We start from the raw sequence: 26,884 nt of genomic DNA on the forward strand, positions 1-26,884 counted from the left end.
CTTCATTCAGTGTTCCTGGATTATGGACAGTGAGCGAGACATTGACACATGGCCCTTACTGTTTTTGTCCTCTAAAAACAGGGTAAGAAAAATTAAGTCAAATCATGTATACAACTTTGTTTTCTTTCCTTTACTTTCATTTATTCGTATATATTGTTATTGATATTGCTATTGGTGGCACATGGTTACACACAGTCTAGAACTCCAGCTAAATCCAGTCACCACTACATAACTCTTCATATTGTGACAGAAACTGTGAAAAAGGACTCAACCATTTTGTTAGACGTAAGTGTAATTTTATGGTTTGGGCACAGGAGGGCAGCAACCTATAAATTGAACCTGCTTAAAGGAACAGCAACTCCAAAAAATGAAAGTGTATTAAAGTAATGTAAATGTAGTACAACTGGTGTGTTTGCTCCAGAAACTCTACTATAGTTTATATAAATACGTCACTGTGTAGCCATGGGGACAGCCATTCAAAGCTGAAAAAGCACAGGATACACAGCAGATAACAGATAAGCTCTTTAGTATTAGATTCTTCAGAAGTTACCTGTTATCTACCGTGTATCCTGCACATAGGGTTGCCACCTTTTCTAAAAAAAAATGAATGGGCCGGTGGGGTGTGGGAACAAAAGGGGGTGATCCGTGACCAATTTTACCAGTGCAGGGCAATAGTACATTATATTGTCGTGCCTTTTGAACACTATTTTTATTTTTGGTGTTACTGTTCCTTTAAGCTGAAAGGAATTCTGTCACTGGAAAACATATTTTATTTCAAAACACATCTGTTAATAGTGCTGCTCCAACAGTACTCTGCACTGAAATCCATGTTTCAAAAGACTAAACAGATTTTTTTAATATTTAATCTTGAAATCTGACATGGGACTATACATATTGTCAGTTTCCCAGCTGCCCCGGTCATGTGCTCTTATAAAATTCAGTCACTCTTTACTGCTACACTGCAAATTGTAGTGGTATCACCCCCTCCGTTTCTCCCCAGCAGCAAAACAATGGAAAGGTAACAAGATAACTGCTCCCTGACACAATAGTAAAAATCCCACTGATCCCTTCAGTTACATTGAGTTGGCGAAACAACAGCCTACCAGAAAGCAGCTAAATCATGAAGTGCTGGCTTTTTATGAAAGCACATGGGCAGCCAAAATGACCTGATATCAGTACCGTAACTAGAGGGGGACGGGCCTTGATGCGTGACACGCAGCCGGGCCACCGCCCCCCTCCGTATGGCCCGCATTTCAGTGGCGCGCGGGCTGGACCCATTGCTCCCACGGTAGTTCCGCCACTGCCTGAGATGGCACACCAATATTACAAATGCACTTGTTGGTTCAGGACTAAAATGTTATATAAGTGAATTATTTGCAGTGTAAGTGTAATTTAGAAATAAAAACTACACCATAAAACAGCCAGACAGCATCCCAGTATATGGGAGGTTAATATTAGATAACAAACTCACATTACTATTATTTCCCTGTATACTTTTAACTTTAAATTTTGCCACATAATTGATTTATTCAATCTCGTTAGCCTTTATAGTTATGGTACAAACAGTGTTTTGACCACCAGAGCTACCTACGTCACTGATTAAACCTAAGGTTTGTCCCACTCACTTCACAATTGCTCAGTTTCCCCTACTGGAAAAAGTTTGCAGGCCTGCTTTTAAATGCTGGTAACAAGTGCCAGTCAAACAGGCTGTATTCTGGGGTGAGGAGTAGCCATGTTTGTATGGTCTGCTCTATGTGCCATAACTGTTATACTTGGCTTCAGATGAAGATTAAGAAAATACACCTATAGATATTGTGTTTAAACTTCTGATCATATAGTCTAACAACATATATCTTATTATATTTGATTACCTGCTGCTTCTCCTCCATTAATCATATATACAGTAGATATCAACTTCAAATACATTACTTATTTTCAAGACTAATACCAACCTCAACTCCCTCCTTGTTACTTTTTTATACTGTAAGTACTCCAGCACATCTCCCTTTAGAAAATGTAATTAAAATATTCTTTATCCTTATAGTTATTACCATTAAATATGCTCAGTCTTTACTGAGGTGCATAGCTCATAAAAGGCCATAGCTCATAAAAGTTGGCTCAGTTCTCTTAAAACCCAGAACCCTTCTTTCAGCACCAATTCCAAGTGTTTCAGTCTTTTTATTAGTTGGGGGGGGTTGAATTCCCCTTTAATATATTGATAATGGGTTGAGTGCAGAGAGGACCATCATTGCACCCCAGCCTAATGGTTTTAAAAATTAGTGGTGAGCACAACTTTCCCTTGTTTGTTATAGTTATACAGGAGCAGTGACCAGCTCCATGTTGTAGCTCCCACCCTTCCCAGCTATAGTCAGGTGATCCCACTGGTGTCTAATAAAAGGGCAGCCAAGTTTGGGAGTTTTACTTTGAAAGCAGCAAGTAAGTTGCAGGTAAAACCTAGTCCCTTTGTAAATTGTATAATGAAGCAATAGAATTCGTAATGAATCAGATGAAAATTGAGCATAGGACTGGCCAGATATGGGATGACTTTGATGTAGTTGGCCAGCTTAAATATATTGCAATATATGGACAAACAATCCCTGTTTTGTTTAAAGGGGAAGACATTTTTTAGAAGCTGTATGCACTAAATATTTTAATGTCTTGAATAAATTGATAATGGGTTGAGTGCCGAGGACTCTTGTATCTGTCTGTATGTATTTTGTGGTCACAGCCTAATTGCACCCCCTACTTAATGGTTTTAAAAATTAGTGGTGAGCACAACTTTGCATTAAAGTCAATGGGCATTTTTCCGTATGGCAACTTTTTTCTTTTGGTGGCATTTTTGGCTAATTGTTCTGCACAAATTTTTGTCGCAGTTTTGCAGATACCGAAATGCAGAATTTCGCTGCAAATCCATGGCTGACGAAAAAATTCGCTCGTCGCTAATGAAGGGGCTTAAAAGAGAAGGAATCTTACTAATCGTTGGGGATGCCAAAAGTTAGTGTCCTTCTACTTACAAATCTTAGCTGCAGACATTTTCCTCACTTTAAATACAACACTGTAGAGCGCAAGCAGGAACACCGCTGAAATGAGAACCAGCCAGAAAATTCCAAGAGTGTCCAAATAATCTGTTTAAAGTAAACAAAATATAATTAAATTGCAGCAATAACACATCACAGATTTTAGAGTTGATAACAACTGCCTCTGCAAAATTCTTTAGTTGTCTATACGGAATATTAATTGGAGACAGTATGGAAGGCCAGAAATGCTCCGGAAGTAATATCTCACATTCTGAAATGTTTATAAAGCTGTTTATCACGTAATTTTTCGCCAGGCGACAAATCTCTTCTTCTTCGAGGCGACTAATCTCCCCGATCTGCCTTCCACCGGCTAAAATGAAAATCGCCTGGGGGCAGGAACACGGATCGCTTCATTTTCCGAAGTCGCCAGAAGTTTCTGTGTGAGGCACGGACGGGCGACTTCAGAAAACGAAGTGCTCCGTGTGCCTGTCCCTAGGCAATTTTCATTTTAGCTGGCGGAAGGCAGATCGGGGAGATTAGTCGCAGTGAAGAAGAGGAGATTTGTCGATTTGGGACTAATCTCCCCGAATCTGCCCGTGTGGTCAGACCTTTATAGTCAATTTGCCTACTTAGGCAGACATGGTATCTATTATGTAATGATATATTGAAATTGATATTAGTTCAATCATACATTTTGCACCATCATTAGGGGCAAATTTAGTAAAGGGTGAAGTGGCCGTCGCTAGAAACAGGCATAGAGGACAATTCTCTAGCGAATGAGTTCATCGCTAACAAAGTTTTGCGCCCTTTTGTCAGGTAAATTTTCGCTCAGGCGAACGATCGTTACACCTCAAATTCACTAACGTGCGAAATTTCCATACTGTTACCCATTTCGCCAGAGCTTAGACAATTTATTCAGCCTGTACGGTGTTATGTAATCCCGGTTAATGAATTTAATTTGATTGAACCTGTCCCTAACTGACATTGTAATATCTGGGACTTATGTAAGTGTATTAATGAAGTTTCGCTAGGCAGAAATGATAGTTTGCAAAACTTCGTTCTGAAATGCTGCACCAGCGTTTGGCTGGCGATACGCAACTTCGCTTTTCAGAGAACTAGTATAGTGTAGCGAAATTGCGCCTAACCAAGTGGTACGAAGTGTGGCAAAGCCTTCCCAGGCGAAAATTCGCCCTTTAGTAAATTTGCCCCATTATCTTTATCTACAGATACTCAGTGGTAACGTGCAAAATATGCCAGAGTCAGAGTAACCAATGCTCATTTAGCTTTTGCCAGCCTTAATAGCAGGCCATACAGAATTCAGACCCAAGGAATTCAGGCAGTGAGTTGGAAGACAATGCAATTTATTTAACTATTAAAGAGGTTGTTCACTTTTTTTTATTTCTGGTTTTCTGAGTTTTTTAGCTTTTTATTCATCAGCTCTGCAGTTTGCAACTTCAGCAATCTAATTGCTACGGTCCCACCCTAGCAACAATACATTGATTTAAATAAGAGACTGGAATATAAATAGGATTGGACCTGAATAGAAAGTTGAGTAATAAAAAGTAGCAATAAAAATACATTTGTAGCCTTACAGAGCATTTGTTTTTAGATGGGGTCAGTGACTCTAATCTGAAATCTGAGCAGATTTAAAAGAAAAGAAGGCAAATAATTCAAAAGTTGTAAAAAAAAGGTACTGAAGACCAATTGCAAAGTTGCTTCTATAGTATTTTCTATAACATACTAAAAGTTAACTTAAAGGTAAACCACCCCTTTAATGATTGCATTTCTAAGACATAGGGAAAATGTAAGATTCACTAATAGATCATATTACATCAAATATATTCATTATTATTATTACTATTAACAGGTAAATAGAGCTTATAACTTACATGGCACATAGAGCTCATATTGTAGAGATACACTGATGTGACCATTCTGTCCTTTCATTTCTTGTCCGAGGAAAGGAGAATCAAAAGAGTCTGTTGTTTCCCGGTCACTGACATTCAGTGGGTGTATTTCTAGGCTGAAACTATAAGAAGTTTTGTCGTCTTCTTTAGAATTCACCAGAAGGAAATGATGCTCTTTGTAGGGGTGGACAAGATATGTTCCTCTTATTTCAAATGATACTTGTGCTCTGTTACCTATGTAAAAAAATGTTTTATTGTTTTGGTTTCCTTGGTTTTCTCCATTTAGCCTTTACTCACCCCCTCATCTTTCTAGCCCCAAGTCCCTGCACATAGTATGATGCTTACTATTTGTTATTCTGCCCGGTAACACTGAGATTCATGTATACTTTCATTAAAAAGTTAAAGGAGAACTAAACCGTAAAAATGAATATGGCTAAAAATGACACAGCCTAAACAGCCTAGAGGTTTTCTGTAAGTGGCTTTGTTGACAACATGGATTTGTAGCTTGTTATATACAACAAGCAAGGACTGGTTTTTCTTATAGTGGACATTTTTTGGGCTGCAAAGCACCAATGTCGGTGCTGTGCCTCATAGTGCTGACCTAAAGGTGATAACCTTACCTTAGAAGGCATTTCAACAATGACTCCAAAATGGCTAGAATTTCAGCTGTTTTGCAGACATAAAGGAGAAACAAACCCTTAATAAAAAAAACCTACCCCCCTACCCTACATAGGCCCACCTCCCCCCCAGCCTAGCTGCCCCCCCCCTCGGTCAAGTGCCCCTAACTCTTTACTTACCCCTCCGTGCAGAGTCTGTCCTGCGGAGTTCATGGGCGCCATGTTCAACCACTTCGGTAATCTTCAGAATGAGACCGGCGCTTCAGCAATTTTCGTGAGTTTTGGCGCATGCACAGTTGTCGAGAAACAGAAAATTGCCACAACTGCGCATGCGCTGCTTTGCCGGTCTCATTCCAAAGATTACTGAAGAGAAGAAGATGGCTGCCGTGAACGTAGCTGGACAGAATCAGCACGGAGGGGTAAGTAAAGACTTAGGGGCATTTTCCTGGGGGCAGCTAGGCTGAGGGGGAGGAGGGAGGGGGGTCTATGTATGGTAGGGGGTAGGGTTTTTTTCATTAAGGGTTTGTTTCTCCTTTAAGTAAAAATATCAAAATCAATTTAACTGCACATTGTTGTCATGTAAGCTTCTTAAACAAAAAACTCTATAAATTGAGATATCTTATTCCAAATTTGACATTTTACCTACCACTTGAGTTCATGTGCATATGCAAATGATCCCAATATCTGTTTGGATCACAACGAAACCTCTGCGGGTGATCATGAGACGTATTAATGCACACATTCAGGACTATGTTTGATATATTTTGTTTGTTTGTTGAGATGGTTTCCAAAAAGTTCTTTCCATCCCTTTGCTGCAGAAAGCATATTAAAGTAGTTCGGGTAGTGTCACTGGAACATGTATCGCTACACGACAAGTTCATCGAGTTTCCTACAAAAGAGATAACCTTTAGAATATGTATCAACAAGATTTTATCACATTTATAGGAGGAAAATGCGGTAGCTAAAATTGATTTTGATCTGTTTTTGAATAGATGTTTGCATTTATATTATATGTTTTCAGAGCCAGAACTGAGAAGTTTGGCACCCTAATCACAGGGTACCCCAACGCTACTCTCTTTCTACCTTCCTTTGTTTCTAGAGTTACAAGGCTTTCTCTTATAATCAGAGAATTCGAAAAAAAGAGCAGGGCTGTCTGGCACCCAAACGGATCCACAGGACCAAAATATTTTAGTTAAAAAAATATATCTTTATTAGTCAAAGTTAAAAAGTATACTTGCATCTCCATCCGCCCCACGCGTTTCGTACCCACAAGGGCACTTAATCATGGGCTATGATGTCACCCACAGGAAATGAGCATTAATACAAAAAGCAACCAATCAAAAAATGATTTAAAAAAATAAATCTCGCTCTGTTTAGAATTGGCCAGAGAAATTTCAGATGATTCTTCTCTGCCCACTAACTTCATTTTCTATGCAGAACAACATCACAAGGCATTCCTTTTCTTAGGACCTCATTACTCATTGTATTTGCAATTTAGAATCCTCCTATTCGAGCCCTCTACTTCATCCTCCTCGGATGAAGTGGCCAGCTAGCTTCAGAAATTCCAAACTGGGGTTCTACAGTAAAAAACGAATTAAAAAACATAAACATGTAAAAGTTAATACCAATAAATTGTCTCAGAATATCACTGTTTACATTATATAATACTTTTACATTTACCCACACAAGGAGTCGTGAATGTCGGCCAGAGTAAAAGAAGTACAAAGATCTTATATTTTGATTGTAGTGAGGGTAAGACAGGTCTGTAAATTTCTACATTTTTATCTTTTTTTTGGGGGGGGGACAGGCTAACTCAAGAAAGTGATTAAAATTATCAGCTGGATGAATGTAACATCAAATGCTTAGTGAGAAAACATCTTGAAACAATGATAATGTATACATGTGAGCAGAACAGTGGCACGGGGGTTAGTATTGCTGTCTTCAGGTATTGGGGTCTTGGGTTCTATTCCCAAACGTTGTGTTATTTATTGGGTCCCTGCATCTAGTGCACTGAAAGACCAGGTCACTGACTGACCATATTCATCTTGGATTCTCCCAGATTCACTCCTAATTATGATCCCGGCATGATAGGAAAAACAAGGTACGCTATAGTCATTTGCAATCTTTAGCACTATCCTAAGAGATGTACTGAGATCTAAAGCCTGTGTAACTACGTTGTGATAACTTACCTTTCAGTGTCTTGAATAATTCAGGGATGCAAATAATAAATATGATTATTATTGCCATAAGTAATTTTACCATGGCAGATTTAGACATCTTCATCCATGTGGGTTGTCACTGCATTGTGAAACATTCAGCAGTTCCGTTACAAGACCTGAAACAAGTAGTCATTTCCTGCAGTTCAGCTACTGGTTTTTGCATTCATAATAGAATCAATGAACCAAGCTAAAGCAATCTTAACAGTCCTAGCATATAAGCATTTCCCCTATTTTTACCCACATTTTTTCAAGTAGTTCAGTGGTTAGAAAATTACAGACAGCGTGAACTGAGCTAAATTAGCCCATGTTTTATTTCAATCCAATAGAGTGTCTCATATTAACACAACTACCAAAGAGACGTACTTTTTTTTACTAGAAGTCGCTACACAATCATCATTTATTTATATAGCGCCGACAAGATACGCAGTGCTTTACACAATGCAGACATGTCTACTTGGATTCATTAAGGGGCAGATTCACTAAGCTCGAGTGAAGGATTCGAATGAAAAATACTTCGAATTTCGAAGTATTTTTTTGGTACTTCGACCATCGAATTGGTTAAATTCGTTCGAATTCGAACGAAATCGAACGAATCGAACGAAAAATCGTTCGACTATTCGACCATTCGATAGTCGAAGTACTTGCCCTTTAAAAAAAACTTCGACCCCCTACTTCGGCAGGTAAAACCTACCGAAGTCAATGTTAGCCTATGGGGAAGGTCCCCATAGGCTTGCTAACCTTTTTTTGATCGAAGGATTTTCGTTCGATCGTTGGATTCAAATCCTTCGAATCGTTCGATTCGAAGGATTTAATCGTTCGATCGAACGAAAAATCCTTCGATCGATCGAACGAAGGATTAGCGCTAAATCCTTCGACTTCGATATTCGAAGTCGAAGGATTTCAATTCGAGGGTCGAATTTCGAAGTATTTTTAACTTCGAAATTCGACCCTTAGTGAATCTGCCCCTAAGAGTCACCCTGGTTTGCTTTCCCTCATCTGGTCATCAACAGAAATAGCTCAGTCACCTACTCCCTGTCATTTGCACTCACATTTATGTTAATTCCTGCCACTGAAAAGCATTCAAAATGTACCCTAAACAGTCAACTGAAAGACCAGGATTGCACTAAAAAATACTTTTTACTATTGTTTCAATGAAGAAATATCTATTTTTTTTTTCAATTTATTGCACTAAAAAGGGCAAACAGTAACATTCATGTGCTGACATTTTGAAAATTGATGAGGCAAAGGCAAATTACCAATCCACAGATAAACCCTCTGTATATTGAACACCTCCTAAGTGTAACGTGGTGGTCTAGTGATGCGGCGGGGACGCCCAGCGCGCCATCGGCAGGAACGCCCACAACGCCATCGGTGGGGAAGCCCGCCACCCACCACGCCTCTCCTCTGTGTGCACTAGGACGCACGCGGCACGCTTCTGCTGTTTGTATAGGTTGACGCCAGTGCGCAGTGGCGCGAAATTCAAATATGTTTAAAGGCACAATTTGTATTTTTTCACTGCCCGTTATAGGTTTTCTCCTAGTGAGTTCCTGGTGCTTCTGTGCTGTTTAAGCTTCTGTTTTCTGACTGATTACCTGTTGTGACCCCTGCCTGTTTTTTGGCGATTCTGACTTCTGTATTCTGACCCCTGCCTGGTAACGACTCTGCTGTATCCGTATCCCTTCTGATTGATCTCCTTGTTTGACCCTTGCCTGCCTGACTCCTCTAGTACTCTGCCTGCCCCGGCCTGATTTGACTACATTGTGACCTTCTGCTCAAAAAACTAACCGTCGTGCCCCTTTGCTTGTTCAGAACCCTTCACTTGGCACCCCTCTTAATAAGACCTGGCGGCATCCGATTAGCCAATGGCTCCTCCCGAGGTGAAAGGTGGCTGTTAAAGGCGGAAGCAAGAGCCGAGAACAGGGTGCTTAGCATTGAATTCTGAATTTAGGGTGCCGACCGTGACACTAAGTAGTGGGAGACCAGCCACAATATCTTTAAACAAAATTTCCTCTTTACAGGGGGAGGCAATAATGGTAAATACAAAAAAATACAATAGTGTGTCATAATAGAAAATCATAAAGAGAGAGAACCTAGATTTCCATCTCACTATTTCCGTAGTTAATATTTGTTGTATTTTGGTTAAGTAGAGCTGAAAATCAAGGCTGTGCTTCCCTTTATTTTTAATAGGAAACAGGAATAGAATGGTACCCATACACTATGAGTTTATTTACTAATAACTCTGAATACAAAAATCATGAAAAATTTGTGATTATTTATTATAAAAAAAATCACAAATTTTTCGTAATTTATTAAACTCCAAGGATGGAAAAGCCAGAATCAGAAAATCCGGCATCCCAGACCTGTCGAGGTTGCATATAAGTCAATGGGGTAAATTTATCAAAGAGTGAAGTTCCACCACTAGAGTGAAATTCCGCAGCTCTCAATTCATTTCTATGGGATTTTGAAAGGCGTATTTATCAATGGGTGAATTGAAAGTTCACCCTTTGATAAATATGCCTATAAAAATCCCATAGAAATGAATGGAGAGTGGCGGAATTTCACTCTAGTGGCGGAACTTCACTATTAACTTCACTCTTTGATAAATATACCCCAATGGGAGAAGTCTCAATGATTTTTTTGATGTTCGCTGGGGTTCGTGCAATATCGCGAAGTTTTCTGGTGAAAATTACGAAAAAAATCTTAAAAATCGGATGGAATTTTTTTTTCCCTAGAAAGCAAATTTTCAGGAGAATGTATTAATAAATAAGCGTAAAAAACCTGAGCGGATTTGATTGCTTAAATAAATAAAATGTATGACACTCACCACAGGTGCACACCCCCAAGGTCACATGACCAGGTGAAGCCCTGCACCAAGAGGAAAAATTACAGAAAGTGGCAATTAATGTGTGGAGTAAATACACAAAACATAGTTTCAAAAAGGTTGCAACCTAACTTCCACCAAACAGCAACATTTTAATAAGAAAAGCATTTAGTAATTGCAAAGTGAAATGTCTGGAGTTACATTAGCCTCATATTAGCGTTAATCCAAAAAAACAATTAAATGAACAATATTCGTTGAGTCCCATAGGTGCATGGTTATTTAGCTTACGAATCCAAAAACATTCCTTCTGTAGAAGTATTTTGGACCTGTCACCTCCCCTGTTCAAAGGAGGCACATGCAGCGCCGATTCTGGGGCTGCTGCCGTCTGAGGCAGCAGCCCAGATGCCGCCCCCCTCCTCTCCCGCTCCGCGCTTAAAAATTAGCGTCGGAGCGGGTTTCAGGGGGCAGTATCGCTAGTGCATTGAGCGCAATAGCACTCTTTGCACTAGCGGAGCCGAATTTCCGGGTTAAAACCCGGAAGTTCGGCTCTTAAAGTTACAAGAGGCGGTTTTTTGCCGCCACAAGGTATGTACACTCGGTGGGGCCCCTGCCAGCCCAGACCCACTCCCTGTACTTACTCCTAACCTCCCGGACCCCAGTCACTAAGGGAAAAGGTGTGCACACGCACGGAGGTGGTTTCCCGGCAGATTGGACTTTGCGGCTGGGGGGGCCCTCAGTCCAACACTACTTGGCCCGGTCATGGTTCTTGTGCCGTACACTATATTTATCAAGGTATATAAAGGCACAAGGCTGCAGAATCTTAAACATATTTTACAAGGCAGCTCTTTATGCACATATTTTTTTGCAGTTTTACCCCAATATATGAGTGTGTACAAAAACCAATACATGTGGGCTGCTTTGATTTTTTTTTTGCCCGGGCTGCTTTTTACCCCCAGTCTGGCCCTGGTCCCAGGTCTCTTGAATACCTATCAACACATTTGGGAGAGAGTATTTGGAATGGCTCAGTGGCTGCTTGCATTCCTCACAGGTGGCTAAGACCTGCTCATACAGAAGCCAAAGAATATCAGGATATTACTAAGATTTGTAAGTATTAACCTATGCATACTGAATGATTATATTTGGACAATCAGTTTTTCTGGTTGGTGGCTTTATGTCCCTCTGTGTGGGCTGTTTGGACCTCTGTGTACCTGAAATGCCAGGGCCCAGTGCAGTAGCGTAACTAGAGTGTGCTGGGCCCCCCTGCAAAAAAATCTTCAGAGGGGCCCGGCACTCTCCGATCCCCATTCGCCTGCCCACTTCCCATCCCAAGTCCACCCCACCCACATATTACAGGGGTGAGGTGACAACCCTAGTGTGCAGGGGGGTGCAGGTGGAGGCTTTAGGGGGGTTATTGTGTGGGAGGCACTATCAAGTGTATAATTATGAAAACCATGAATTACAAATTTTCTTCTATTTACAAGCGCATTAATGGCGCAAGTTAAAAAGGGAAGTACACCTTTATATAATCTTTTAGTATCACTTCTATGGACCTATTCTTAGTCACGTCTCGGTTGGCCCTCGATTTTATGGTTTTCAAACAATCAGATTTAAAGTAGGAAAAATAAATCGAACGACAATCAGGCCATTTAATTGAAAGGCAACAATCGTACAAAAGTTATGTCCCCGAAATAGTAGTGACAATCACCCACGGATATCGTCAGACAGGCAATACATGCAGAGATGTTGTCGTAAGAAATATTCGAATCTGTCCGATCGACTTAAACAATAGATCGCCGTTGTATTAAAATTGTTGGGGCGATAATTCGTAGCCAACACATGGCCCGAAAATGGTATGGAAGGTTTTCTGTGATTATACCGGTTACAACCAGCTTGTAAATGCTCTCTGGCTCTGGTTGTCACTGGGTCACTGGCTTTGAGGTGTCACTTTATGTTATGGTGTTTTTGCTGCTTATCTTTCTGTTCAGACACTCTCCTTTTTATTTTCCATTCTGGCTTCATAACTCTGGTTACATGGATAATTAAACCTTAGCAACCAGCAGGTAAAAATCCAAATCTGACAGCTGCACATATAATAAAAACAAAAGACCATTTGCAACCGGTTTCAGAAGGGTCTGTCCACATCAGCTCCCTCACCAACACGTCTTAGTACCGCCTCCCAGATGTTTGTTGCTCTGTAGCTCCGCCCTTGTTCTGATGTCACTACCGCCCGCCCCTCTCCCTGTGCTGCCAGAAAACTAACGGGGGTATGGGTGTGATGTTGTCAGCCTGGGGTCTGTAAGCAGCCGTGGGGGACGAGGCATGGAGGCTCTGCGGCTCAGTTCGCTGCCAAACACAGACAAGTCCCTCCGCTGTCCTCTTGTTGCCGGTTGCTACGTGTTGCCAGCCAGGATTCGTCCTGCTTCCTGTCACAGAACTGGAGAGGTACCAGGGCAAGGGTGGGCTCATGGGCATCATCACATGGCACTGGGCTTGGGACCGGAACGTTGTAACGTCATGTTTCAGGGGGGGTTACATAAATCTGCTGCACCACAAAACTTTTGTCTGCTTAAATGTACAGTGCTGCCGGCTAATTGTACTTTATCCTGTCTCTATCCTGTCCTGTTACTTCCTACATGTGTGTGTGCTGCTCCAACCCATAATACTGTACCGTTCTACAACTGGGCCTCTCTTGCTCTACCTACCCATTAACTCTTCACTAGCCTCTACTGGAGATGTATTACACTGCCTGCCCATTAACTCTTTACTAGCCGCTAACTGGAGCTGTATTACACTACCTACCCATTAACTCTTTACTAGCCGCTAACTGGAGATGTATTACACTACCTACCCATTAACTCTTCACTAGCCTCTACTGGAGATGTATTACACTGCCTGCCCATTAACTCTTTACTAGCCGCTAACTGGAGATGTATTACACTACCTACCCATTAACACTTTACTAGCCTCTAACTGGAGATGTATTACACTACCTACCCATTAACTCTTTACTAGCCTCTAACTGGAGATGTATTACACTGCCTGCCCATTAACTCTTCACTAGCCTCTAACTGGAGATGTATTACACTGCCTGCCCATTAACTCTTCACTAGCCTAACTGGAGATGTATTACACTACCTACCCATTAACTCTTTACTAGCCTCTAACTGGAGATGTATTACACTGCCTGCCCATTAACTCTTCACTAGCCTAACTGGAGATGTATTACACTACCTACCCATTAACTCTTTACTAGCCTCTAACTGGAGATGTATTACACTACCTACCCATTAACTCTTTACTAGCCTCTAACTGGAGATGTATTACACTACCTACCCATTAACTCTTTACTAGCCTCTAACTGGAGATGTATTACACTGCTTACCTATTAACTCTTCCCTAGCCTCTAACTGGAGATGTATTACACTACCTACCCATTAACTCTTCCCTAGCCTCTACCTGAAGATGTTTTACACTACCTACCCATTAAAGGGGCTGTTCAGCTATAAATTAACCTTTAGTATGTTTAGTGATATTCTGAGACCATTTCCAGTTGGTTTTTTTAATGATTATTTGAGGCTTTTCCATAATTTAGCTTTTTATTCAGCAGCTCTTCAGTTTGCCATTCTGGTTGCTAGGATCCAAATTACCCTCGCAGCCATGCATCGCTATGGTTAAGAGACTGGATTAGGAATAGGAGAGGCCTGAATAGAAAGATGAGTCATAAAAAGTAGCAATAACAATACATTTGCAGCCTAACAGAGCATTTGTTTTTAGATGTTGTCAGTGACCCCGGTTTGAAAGCTGGAAAGTTGCTTAGATTTGGACATGCTATAACACTACTTAAATTATCTTAAAGGTGAACCCACCCTTTAACTCTTTAGTAGCCTATAACTGGTGGGGCATTACTCTACTTACCCATTAACTCTTCACTAGCCTCTAACTGGAGATGTATTACACTGCCTACCCATTAACTCTTTAATAGCCTCTAACTAGAGATGTATTGCACTACCTACCTATTGACTCTTTACTAGCCTCTAACTGGAGATGTATTACACTACCTACCCATTAACGCTTTACTAGCCTCTAACTGGAGATGTATTACACTACCTATCCATTAACTCTTCACTAGCCTCTAACTGGAGTTGAGATTTCAGCAATCTGGTTGCTAGGATCCAAATTACCCTCGCAACCATGCATTGCTAGGAACAAGAGACTGGATTAGGAATAGGAGAAGGTCTGAATAGAAAGATGAGTAATAAAAAGTAGCAATGACTACTGTACATTTGAAAGCTGGAAACATTCAGAAGAAGAAGGCAAATAATTCAAAAACTATAAAAAAGAAAAAAATGAAGGCCAATTAAAAAGTTGCTCAGAATTGGACATTCTATAACATACTAAAAGTTAACTTAAAGGTGAACCCAGCCTTTAACTCTTTAGTAGCCTATAACAGGTGGGGCATTACTCTACTTACCCATTAACTCTTCACTAGTGTATAACTGGTGGTGCATTACTCTACCTACCTATTAACTCTTTGCTTTGCTCTGCCTGCTGGCTAATTGTACCTTATCATGCCCCTATCCTGTCCTGTTACTTCCTACTTCCTACATGCTAGTGCTGCTCCAACCTATAACACTGTACTATACAGTAACACTGTACATACCCATTAACTCTTCACTAGCCTATAACTGGAGATGTATTACACTACCTACCCATTAACACCTTTTTTCCTGTGCCTGTAGGTTTATTACACTACCTGCCCCATAACATTTTAATTTCTCTGTATTTGTAACGCACTGTTTGCCGTTACTACTGTATTATCCCATGAATGGAGTTGTATTGCACTACCTACCCATTATTTCATTACCCGTTATTTCATTACTTACTTGAATTACAACTTATTGCTAGCCAGTATCACTTTACTAATGAACTATTGTTGGAGTACATTGCAACTTGCCCCTTATTGCTGTTACTTTACTTGTGAATTGTAATTGGATTATTCTACCACCTGTCAACATACATGGTTTGCTAGCCAGTACAACTTCACTAAGAAACTAAAGTTGAAGTACACCACTACTTGCCAGTCTACACATATTGCTAGCCCTATTACTTGAAGTATAATTGGTATACACTGCTACTTGCTAGCTTACATTTACTCCTAGCCATTACCACTTTACTATTGAACTTTAGTGGGTGTACATCATTTGCCAACTTATAATTACTGCAAGCCCTGCGAAGTGTCATTGTTATATACTTCTACTTGCCTGTTTACACTTATTGCTAGTCATTACCATCCCATGACTGTAGGTAAATTAGGCTACCTAGCAACATAGACTTACCACTTTTTTATGAGAGTTCTGTACTTTTCCACTGGCTATTACTAATGTATTTGTTCAAAGGGGTTTTTCACCTTTGAATTCACTTTTAGTATGATATAGAGTTTGATATTCTGAGACAATTTGCAATTGGTTTTAATTTTTTATTATTTGTGGTTTTTGAGTTATTTAGATTTATATTTAGAAGTTCCCCAGTTCCAGTCCAAATTACCCTAGCAACCATGGATTGATATGAAATTGAAATCCGAATAGGAGAGGACCTGGATAAAAAAATGAGTCCTAAAAAGTAGAAATAACAATACATTTGAAGCCTTACAGAGCATTTGTTTTTTTAGACAGGGTCGGTGACCCCCATTTGAAAGATGAAAATAGTTAGAAGAAGAAGGCAAGTAATTAAACAAAAAAAACTATAAAAAATTGATGTTTCAATTGAAAAGTTGTTTAGAATTAGCCATTCTATAACAAGCTAAAAGTTAACTGAAAGGTGAACCACTTCTTTAATTATATGAACTGTAGTTGCCAGGTCACATTTTACACTGCTAGCCATTAGTGAGTTATTAACCCACAATTATAGGTGTATTATGCTTACTACCAACTTACACTCTTTGCTAGCCATGAACACTTTGCTTTCTTAGAAACTAAAGTACCGTAATAGTGCAATGTTCAACAACATATATATTTACATTAAGACAAGTGTATCCCACTGGGTATGTCAGTGATCTTAAGAGGGGAAGAACAACTTTGAATGTTAGACATTCACCTGCTCTATGCAATGCAGCTTACAGTTGGTCTTTGCTATTAATCTATTATGGTTTTATTGGCATTTCTTTTCTGCTTTGCAACCGATATATTGAAAAATGTCTTGATTAGTGATGGGCAAATTTTTTCGCCAGGCGCAAATTTGAAACTGCTGTGAAAATTCGCCACCAAAAAACGGACGCCCCGTGGCATTTCGTGAATTTCAAATTCGCCCATCACTAGTCTTGATATTATTTATAAATTGGTAGAATTAAACCAAAATGATATATGTATTGACATTTTTATGTTCAATATGCAGACATGCAGGGGGGTTATTTACTAAAACTAGATTTTCTTTTCTGGTTGGGCTTTTTGGGGCAAAACCTAACAATTTGTAGAGATTTATTATACCCTGAAAATATCTGAATCTCCCATCTCAAACCTGTTGAGGTCATCTATTAGTTAATAGCAAATATCCCTATCCCAATTTGAAGATATCAGGGTTTTCGGGGAATAACCCGGAAAAATCTAGCAATTCTGGAGAAAAGTCAGAATAAATCATAGGTTAAGTTTTTCACTCGATTTTGTAGATTTTCTTTTTCCGATCCAATTTTTTTAGAGTTATTTTAATGATAAATAAGGCAAAATCGTGGATGGGAGTTTGGTCAAGCTTTTTTAATTCAAAGAAATTAGATAATATTGGATTTTAGTAAATAACCCCTGCAGTGTTATACGTGGGCAGTATCTCCCTCTAGTGTTTAAAGTTTATACTATGTTAAACAAGGGGCAACAGCTTTGCAAAAAGAAGTTTGCAATGACTGTGATATATTGTTTTGTTTGAAACCTGTATAACATATTTAAACATATAGTTTAAATATGCCATTTGTTAAGATACTCAGTGTAACATTTTGGTGGTTATTTATTAAGGATTGTGTTGTGGTTTCCACATTAAAATGTATTTATTTTTGGTCAAAAAATCGCATATTTGGGTTTAATAAAAACTCAAATTTATTATACCCCCGACCCTGGAAAAAGCTTGAATCCGAATATACACCATCTAAAACCTGTCAAGGTCATGTAGAAGTCAATGACAGAAGTCCCTTGATCCATTTAAAGATGTTAATAGCCTTCATGATGTTCGAGATTTTTTTCCTAAGGGTTTTACCTGAAAACTCTTATCAATTTGAGCGATTCGAGTTTTTTTTTTTTTGCCAAAAACCCGGTTAATTTGGTTAACCCCAAACTCGCTGATTCTAATTTTTTCTTAAATTAGCAAACATTGTTGTGAGTTCATTTGAGGTAAAAAAAACCTCTAAAATTCGACCTTTGATAAATAACCCCCTTATTGTTAACTGCATATCACACAAAAGTATGTAGTGCTTCGGAGACACTGGGTAGCAGCATTTGCACAAAATAACAGTGATTTCACTACCATCAGAATTAGATTTTAGTATATATATATATTGACACATACATTAACACCAGGGTTATTATAAGTATGAAATTACTGTAATTTTACAATCAATAAAATAAAAAGTGTTCGCTTTGTCCAGAGACAGTGCTCAGGTTTACTAAAATGTTACATTTGAAACACTTGATATATTTCAGTTTTGAGAAAAGTTAAGTTTCATAAAAAAAAAAGTCAAATGGTGGAGTAGGCTGTTTTTCAGATATTTGTGTGTTATAAATGTGGATTTTGGGGTAAAATTGTATGAAACTAAATAAGTGATGATAGGTGCATTAAACCTAAAACATATTTTGTTTTTCATATCCTGCTCTTATTCTTACAGGAATTCTGTCATGATTTTTATGGTGTAGTTTTATTTCTAAATTACACTGCAAATAATTCACTCTACAATATAAAATGTAATTCCTCAGCTAACTAACTAAGTGTATTTTTTTACTTGTAATATTGGTGTAGGCAGCCATCATAGGTCATTTTGCCTGGTCATGTGCTTCAAGAAAGAGCCAGTGCTGCACTATGGAACTGCTTTCTGGTAGGCTGTTGTTTCTCTCACTCAATGTAACTGGGACCTGGATTTTTTACTATTGAGTGCTGTTCTTTCAGGGAGATGTTATATTGTGATAGGGAGCTGCTATCTGGTTGCCTTCGCATTGTTCTGTTGATCGGCTGCTGATGAGCTGCCTGGGGGGAAAGGAGAGTGATATCACTCTAACTCGCAGTGCAACAGTAAAGAGTGACTGTTTATCAGAGCACAAGTCACATGACTGGGGGCACCTGGGAAACTGACAATATGTCTAGCCCCATGTCAAATTTCAAAATGAAATATAACAAAATCAGTTTGCTCTTTTGAAAAAACAGATTTCAGTGCAGAATTCTGCTGGAGCAGCACTATTCACTGGTGCATTTTGAAAAAAAACATGTTTTCCCATGACAGGATTCCTTTAAGGGAAGAAAATGTGTGAAAAAGTGTGAGGTTTATTGAACCCCAAAAAAAAGCTTCTTTCTTTTGTATGTTTTGGGTTCAATAAACCTCACACTTTTTCAGACATTTAGGGGGTTATTTACTAAGCCCCGAATACCCAAAATTCCCCGAAATCCGAAAAATTTGTGATATTTTTTGTTATAATTGGTTTTAAAAAAAAAATCACATTTTTCAGAATTTATTAAACCCGAGGGCTAAAATGCCAGAATATAAAAACATGGCATCTCAAACCTGTCGAGGTTGTATAAAAGTCAATGGAAACAGTCCCATTGATTTTTGGTTGTGTCGGGGGTTTCGGGCACTTTCACAATGTTTTCGGAGCTGTCAGGTGAAAACTCCCAGGGGAAAATTCATGAAAAAATAATGAAAGGTAATTTTCAGGAAAATGTAATAATAAATAAGCGTTAAAAACCCAAGCGGGTTAGATCGGAGTAGCAGCCGTATTTTGAGATAAATTCGGACCTTGATAAATAACCCCCAGTGTGCTGCTGACAGTTTCTTCATTGGATTGTTTGACCCTTGAAGCTGGCGTGGGTCCTTTAGCGCCTGATACCGCAAAAGGTGTATATTCAGGGTTGTAAGCTCTCTTCTTCTGTTACTGAGTATCCCATTAACTGACTCGTGGACTATGCTGCTTTTTTAAGCTATTAACATGGATCCCGGTTGGCTGATTATAGTGCTAGACCGTAATCCATAGTAAATGCCTCTGACAGCAACTGTTAGAACCCTACAGAATATTTTTTATATAGCACTGACAAATTCTTCATAATTCTTACACACGCACACCCTAACTCAGAGCAAATGTATTAGGAGCCAATTCACCTTTTATGTGCCAGCTTGTCTTCTGATCTATGGAAGTAGACTAGTTTGCTGAGTGCAAGTTACGCTAATAAAGTTATTTACACTATTGGGATTTCTTTTTCTCTATGTACTTTAAAAAGCTGGACTTGGTAATGTGTATGCTTTATATATATATATATATATATATATATATATATATATATATATATATATAACCATTTTTGGCTCTTATTACCATTCCTTCTCATGAGTAGTTGGGCTCACTGTGATTTATTGTTTGGTGTTTTATCTGGCGTTGAAGGATTTATGTACCGACTCCACAGGCTTGCACTTTTTGCCCAGATGGAGGGTTTTATAGGTGAATACAGGTTATCAAGAATGCTCAGGACCTGGAATTTTCCAGATAACAGTTCTTTCTGTAATTTGGATCTAAATTATGTAAACATTAAGTAAACTCAATAGGCTGGTTTTGCTTCCAATAAGGGTTCATTATATATTAGTTTCAATCAAGTACTAAGTACTGTTTTATTACTACAGAGAAAAATGTGTAATATTTGGAAAAATCGAGTCTATGGGAGGCATCTTTTCCGTAATTTGGAGCTTTCTGGAAAACGGGTTTCCAGATCTGGAAAACAGATCCCATGCCTGCATATGAAAAGAATGCTTGTTGTAGCACTCATGCACATGGGTTGTCCTGTATATTGCGTACTACACTATATCATTTTTGTGCTGCCTTACAGAAATAGGATTAGGAAGGGTGTGCCAACCTGTGACAATGGCAGCTTAGTCAACCTTTTAGCTGCAAGTGTAGCCAGTAAAACTTTTATAGAAACAAATGAATACAGGTATGGGATCCATTATCCAGAAAGCTCAGAATCACCAAATTTTTTAAATGATTTCCTTTTTCTCTGTAATAATAAATCAGTAATTTGTATTTGATCCCAACTAAGATAGAATTTATCCTTATTGGAAGCAAAGCCAGCCTATTGGGTTTATTTAATGTTTACATGATTTTCTAGTAGACTTTAGCTCCAAAGTACTGAAAGATCCATTATCCGGAAGACCCTAGGTCCCGAGCATTCTGGATAACAGGTCCCATACCTGTACCTTGTACTTGATCACAGCTAAGATATAATTAATCCTTACTGGATGCAAAACCAGCCTATTGGGTTTATTTAATGTTCAAATTATTACCTAGTAGACTTAAAGGAGAAGGAAAGGCTAAAATTTAGTAAGCTTTATCAGAAAGGTCTATATAAATACACCACTAAACCCTCAAGTAATGTTGCTCTGAGTCCTGTGTCAAAAGAATCATAGCATTTCTTTCCTTCTATTGTGTACATATGGGCTTCTGTATCAGACTTCCTGATTTCAGCTTAAACCTCCAGGGCTTGGGCTTGAGCATGCTCAGTTTGTTCCCCCTCCCTCCTCCCCTCCCTGCTGTAATCTCTGTCCAGAAATATGAGTGAGCAGGGAGAGATCAGGCAGTAAGTGATGTCACACCAAGCTAATATGGCGGCTACTATTCTTAACAAACAAAGAGAGATTCTAGAGCTGTTTACTCCGGTATGGTAAAGCATTCTGCAGAATAAATATAGTGTTATAGCTTGCACTATTGTGGCTAATCTATTGGCAATAAACTGTCAGTAGCTTTCCTTCTCCTTTAAGGTATGAAGATAAAAATTACAGAAAGACCCATTATCCGGAAAACCCAGGTCCCAAGTACATAATTAATTCATAAAACAATTAACATATATTAGCTCTTGAATGCATACAATTGCGAGTGCTTAAATATAAAGATGATTAAACTTTGTGGTAAAAGTGTGACATGTATAACACTTTCCCCTCGCTCATCACTGACTAGAACATACAGTATAAAGATGGCCTTGCTACTGTCAGGCAAAATCTGCATGAAATATTCAAAACAAAATGTAATGTGTTGCTTAGTTAGCCCCTGAAATAGTAAAAACTAGTTGCAGAGCTTTTAAAAACTCCCTTACTTACCATAAATCATTTAGTAATGCATTGTGTAGAAGAACTTTATTTCCAAAGGGCTTATGGGAGACGAGTTATTCCACAGTTGCTAAATCTGTTTTAAATTAATACGTAGGACTGCTTTATGGAACCATCAGTGTGGGAAAGAGACGGCAGTAATAAAAATTGGATCCAACCCGGTCTTGCATCATTTTCATGTGACTGTTATAATTTAGGTGGTTTCATTTTAACCCATGCATGACACTAATACTGATAATGAAAGAATTGTTTTGACATTACATGTTCCTGTGATTTCCTTGTGACTCTAGGCATAAGATGTGATAGTATAAATGTATGTGTACTTGTGTAGCACCCCTCAGCATACACAGCACTCAAAGGAACAGTAACACAAAAAAATGTAAAGTGTTTAAAATTAATGAAAATATAATGTAGTCTTGCCCTGCACTAGTAAAAGTGGTGTGTTTGCTTCAGTAAGACTACTATAGTTTATATAAACAAGCTGCTATGGGGGCAGCCATTCAAGCTTAATGCAAGCGGGGCAAGCCCTGCGTGTTTATTTGCAGTGTTTATTGGCCCGCTTGCATTAAGTCCTGAGTGCCGGTAATTTTCTTCTTTACCCAATTGCAATTGAGGGTGCCGAACCCTTTTTACTGAGCACCGGACTAATATACTTCTAGAGGTCAGGGTGTGCTGGTGGTCTTTTTCTTTTGGGCAGCCATTCAAGCACATGAGCCACAGTAGATAACAGATAAATTGTGCAAAATCTTATTGTATACTAAAGAGTTTATCTGTTATCTGCTGTGTATCCTGTGCCTTTTCTCCTTTTCCAGCTTTGAATGGCTGCCCCCATGGCTCAACAGCAGCTTGATTATATAAACTATAGTAGTGTTTCTTAATCAAACACACACCAGTTTTACCAGTGCAGAGCAACACTACATTATAGTTTAATTACTTTCAAACATTTTTATCTTTTGGTGTTAATGTTCCTTTAAGGATGGGCTCATGTTTAGTGCATTAAAGTATCTCTTCTGTCTTTATTATGGCTCATTGGACATGTATGCTATAAAGACAATATAACATTCACAATAAAAGACAAATCATGTTCAGTGCTACTTCCATGATGGTGTTGAGCACTGTACCACATACAGAGAAAAGAAGAAAAAAAATCTGAATGTTAAAGAGACCTTTCACTCAGTGTTAATTTTTCCCGTTATTAATCGACATAATTGGAAAATCAGGCTTAATTATCCTTTAAAGTAATTCCAATTCACATGGCAGAAGAAACCTGTTTTCAGACCCAAACAAATCTTCCCTTATAACACTAAAGAGCTATTTTACTAAAATTTTATGAATCGTATTTTTCTCTTTGATAAATAACCCCCTAGGTATAGATTCCAGGACAAATGGCATAATAAAATATAGATATTGAATCAGTAATATTTCCTTCTAGGATAATTCTGCAGATATGAGCTACCTCCTGTATACTGACAGATATACTGGCTTTGAGTGAAATGTGTACCCCATGTTACACTGACGCTTGAGGCTGTAAATACCTCCAAGCATTAAATATTTATACTGTTAGAGGAATTTGATCTTTTGTAACCTAAAAACCTTCAGTTATGATCTACATATAGTTACTTGAGGTTTCCATCAAATTATACATTTATGGGCCAATTTATTACGGTCCGAGTTGTGTTTTCCACAAAAAATTTAAGTTTTCAAGGTTATTTTTGAGTCAAATTTTTTTTTCTGAGTTAAAAAAAACTGGAATTGAACTGAATTAATCTAGATTTAATATACCCAGACCCTGGAAATAGCTTTAATCCTAAAACCTGTTGAGGTCATGTAGGAGTCAATGGCAGAAGTCCCTTGAACCATGTGAATGTTAATATTTTTCATGATGTTTGAGTTTTTTCCAGAGGGTTTCACCCCAAAAACTCAAATTAATTTGAGTGGTTTGAGGTTTTTTTTATCGCTGAAAACTTGATCGATTTGAGTTTTCGGGTTGTTTTTTTCTTAAATTAGAAACCATTCAGTACCTGTGTCTCGATTCGAGAGACCTCCATTAAATTGCTACATAGAACCTATTTGGTACCGGCACGTCTCCATAAAATCTACCCTTCCTGTGATCAGAACTGCTTCAGGGGATGCTCCGAAATTGGAACTATGAAACACATTTGGTGGTCCTGCCCAACGGTTTCCAGATTTTGGGACTCAGTTGTTCACCTCCTTTCTAGGATACTGCATACCACATTCCCCAAAGACCCGTCTACCTTACTATTAGGGAAAAAACCAGACAAATTTCAGAATACCGCTCATAAACTGAGCCAACACATCTTAATGGCAGCCAGGCTCATCATTGCTAGCCACTGGAAAAAGCCTACACTTTCTTTGGCAACCTTGAGAACTAAAATAATGTACATCGCAGCAAGCGAAAAACTTACACATCTCCTTAAAGAAGACATGGAAACTTTCGACGCAATTTGGCTACCCTGGCTGGCCCATGAACAAGATCCACAACTATTACTGGCTCTACATGTTTAACTCCGACTGGGGGGAATCCTCGATCCGTAGGCACGCCTCCATGAAAAGAAGGATGGACACTTTCCAGTTATCCCTTCCATAGATTATGATGGACACTTTCACTTATGGACTCTGCTCTTTGAATTCAGGACTTGCAGCCAAAACGCTTGTGTTTCATTTTTTTTTTTTTTTTCTTTCTTTCCCTCCCACTCCCACTCCCCCTATTCCCTGGATATATATCTATGTATGTTGTTGCATATGAGAAATTGCTTAATAAAACTTTCATTTTAAAAAAAAAAATTAGAAACCATTCGAATTGCGAGTTCATTTGAGGTATAAAAAAACTCTAAAATTCAACCTTCGATAAATAACCCCCTTAGTCTCTGTCTGACATTGCTGTCTGTGAATGTCAAAGATAAATGTGAATGGATCTGAACATGGAGGTGTCCAGGTCTAGGACAGTAATTCCTCAGTACAGCTCCATCTTTGCACCTATTGATTTTAGCTGAGGTTTCTTTTAACAGCAGGTACGGAAATGTGAAATGTGTTTGCTCAAGAGCTTCTTCTTTCCTAGTACAAACATGCTACAGGAAGTAAGATAAGAAACCATGAAGTTCTGATAAGTAAAATGTGATAGAGGCATGGTAGAATGTGCTTCTTTTGTATAAATGGAAGTGTACTATGCCATCAGACTTTGGACTTGTTAATATTTTCATATTTAGCAGTGCCTTCGTTCCAGGGATGTGTATTTTTGTTGTGCTAAGCTTATTTTGGAAAGCTATGTGGTTTTTGGCAACCGTACTAATAAGCAATAATTTTTTAGATAAACATGGCAGTCATCAGGTACCTGAATATGAAAATGGCACTGAAGAGTCTCAGTGCTCATAAACAGCTATTGCTTTGTACATGTTTTATTGTATACAAGTAGCTCTCTCTATATAAAATAACTGTGAGCATGTGTTCTAAGGCCAGGGGCACACATGATCCGGATGATCCGATTTGTGTGCCTCTGGCCATATAGTGGTGATTCTCAAACTTTTGGGCTGCCCCCTGGTGGGGTTAGGGTTGCCACCTTTTCCCAAATGTTTTACCAGCCGGTGGGGGGCGGGAACAAAATAGTGATGTCAAAAGGGGTGGGACAGTGATGTAAAAGGGGCGGGACAGTGATGTAAAAGAGGGCGTGGCTACGGCTCGAGATTTTCAGACGGGGGTCAAAGTCAGAAAAGATAAGTTACAGGGGATTGGGGGTAGGCCGAGGGGTCTTTTTGAAGGGTATTACAAATTTACCGGCAGCTAAATTGCCGGTTAATTTGTAATACCGGCCCCGGCCTTGGCAGGTGTTTTAACGGCTAGGCCGGTAAAATACCGGCCGGGTTGCAACCCTAGGAGGGCTAGGGGCATTGTGTAATGGCTAGAGGGGCTCTGCATGTAGGTTAGTTAGGGGAAGATTTGTGGAGAATCTCCTAGATACACCCGAAGGCCCAGAGCCCTAAGGTTTTGGGTGAAAACTATTTGTTGTACAGGTATAGGATCCGTTATCTGGAAATCTAGCTCCCATAGACTCCATTTTCTCCAAATAATCCACATTTTAAAAAGTATTTACTTTTTCTTTGTTTATAATAACTCAGTACCTTGTACTTGATCCAAACTAATATATCAGGGCTGTCCAACTGGACCCCCCTTATGTGGCCCTCCACATCAAAGTCTGCCTGCTGTGTCTGCTTACCATGTGTAACATTTAAAATGTATCACTACAGAGATTAACTGGTCCCTGCATTGTTTAAACCTCAAATTCAAACTAATCCCCTGCATTGTTCACACTTGTGACACCTCTATTGTTTATATCCTAAAGCCTGTACTGTTCACACCTGAAACCCAGACTGAAACTGCCCACATTGTTCACCTGTTCACACCTTATTCAAAATGCTAATGGGGCACCAGCACTGTGTCACTGTATGTAGAACATTTTAGACTGGTCCTAATTCCTGTCTCCTGCTCTGTTCTGCCTTCCATATGCTCCCTGTGTGTATCATACTCTGTCCGCCCTATGCTCCCTGTGTGTGTCATACTTAGGTATTTGTTCTGGGGGTTTGTTAGCATTTGGAAATTATTGTTAGGGGCCCCTAAAGTGTTTAATCATATGCTGGGGTACTGTATTATACACAGGGGAGGAGGAGGCATATGGATTTATGGGTATGTCTTAATATGACTTAACTTTTTTCACATATGAGTGGCATCCTTGCCAGGGCAGGCACAAGGTAGTTCGGCACCCTAGGCAAGAGCTTCAATCAGTGCCCCCCTCTCCTGCATTACCATTTCCCTCCTTACCATGATGGTTTTTAAATAAAGAGCAAGAAAATGTACAACACTTTTACATTTATATTCCATAATATACCCCACATACCTGTGCCAGCAGCCATCCATCATACAGCCCTCCTGCAGCCATCACATTGCCCCCAATCTTTA

General features: G+C 39.1%; 1 protein-coding gene across 2 annotated transcripts in view; it reads left to right on the forward strand.

Annotated features, from left to right (window-relative positions):
• The first annotated feature begins 12,365 nt into the window (after positions 1 to 12,365).
• The window catches only part of LOC108698068 (kelch-like protein 5), a 43,181-nt gene continuing 28,662 nt past the window's right edge, over positions 12,366 to 26,884 (forward strand). Inside the window, exon 1 of one of the 2 annotated variants that reach the window (XM_018229140.2) lies at positions 12,366 to 13,023. The gene's annotated coding sequence lies outside the window, so the exon portion shown is untranslated. The remainder of the gene's footprint in view (positions 13,024 to 26,884) is intronic. The other variant, XM_018229135.2, reaches the window with a different exon arrangement.

Source organism: Xenopus laevis, chromosome 1L (assembly GCF_017654675.1).
Source record: "Xenopus laevis strain J_2021 chromosome 1L, Xenopus_laevis_v10.1, whole genome shotgun sequence".
NCBI lineage: Eukaryota > Metazoa > Chordata > Amphibia > Anura > Pipidae > Xenopus > Xenopus laevis.